The 985-nt window shown below is 58.7% G+C and overlaps 1 pseudogene; it reads left to right on the top strand.

Moving 5' to 3' along the window:
- On the top strand, positions 1-579 carry LOC109742424 (uncharacterized; annotated as a pseudogene).
- The last annotated feature ends 406 nt before the right edge of the window (positions 580-985 follow it).

The following is a 985-nucleotide window of genomic DNA, read 5'->3' as shown; positions in this document are numbered from 1 at the left end:
ACCATGCCCCCGCGCCGCCGGGGATCGTCGGGCTACCGCGGCGTCCGCGAGCGCCCCTCCAGCACCTACTACGCGGAGATCCGGTCCGGCGACGTCCGCCTCGGCCTCGGCACGTTCGAGACCGCGCACGAGGCCGCCCGCGCGTACGACGCGGCGGCGTGGCGCCTAGAGAGGCCTCGCGCGCAGATGAACTTCCACGACGTCTACACGCGCGAGCAGGCGCACGCCGTCGCCCCTCCGCCTCGTCTTATCACGGACCAGGACCGTGAGGAGCACCGTCGATGGCAGCGCCGCCTCGTCATCGCCGAGGAGGACGAGCGAGCCATGGCAGAGTGGCGCCGGCACCACCCGGGGGACGTTGCCAACGAGCGCGCCTGCTAGGCGGAGAGGACGGCAAGGCGCGACGCGGAGCGGGCGGACAGGCGTCGGCGGAAGGCACTGGCCATATTACAGTGCGATATCGTTGAAGCAGGTGGGGAGTCGTTGTTTGACTCAGACGGTAATCGTTGGGAGGACATTTGGCTCGATACCTCGGACAACACCAGCAAGAATGATGATGATGAGGACGACTCGGAGTAGGTTGTAGTTGCACCTTAGTTTTTTATCTAGTTGCACCGTAGTTTTTATTATGTAGTTGCATCGTAGTTTTATCTATCTATGCTATGAACTATGTAAAATATCTATGTATCATTTTATCTATGCTATGATGAACTATGTATCATTTTTATATATATCTAAAAAATATCTATCTATGCAACGTAGTCCAGAGTGTTCGTGCGAGAGCGCGCATTACATTTTAGCGCGCCTGCTGGAGCTACGCGTGCGCTGCATTGTACCGCGGCTGCTGGAGCCAGCGCCGCCCGCCATGCCAAATCAGGCGATGGGCACGCTGCAAACTGATTTTTAACGCGCCGCGCATTAGGCAGCTGTTGGAGATGCTCTAATCCGAGGGGACGACCTCCTGAGCCATCCACCCATCCATCAC

The sequence above is a fragment of the Aegilops tauschii genome, chromosome 7 (genome assembly GCF_002575655.3).
Source record: "Aegilops tauschii subsp. strangulata cultivar AL8/78 chromosome 7, Aet v6.0, whole genome shotgun sequence".
Classification (NCBI taxonomy): domain Eukaryota; kingdom Viridiplantae; phylum Streptophyta; class Magnoliopsida; order Poales; family Poaceae; genus Aegilops; species Aegilops tauschii.
This window is presented reverse-complemented; position numbering and strand designations above follow the sequence as displayed.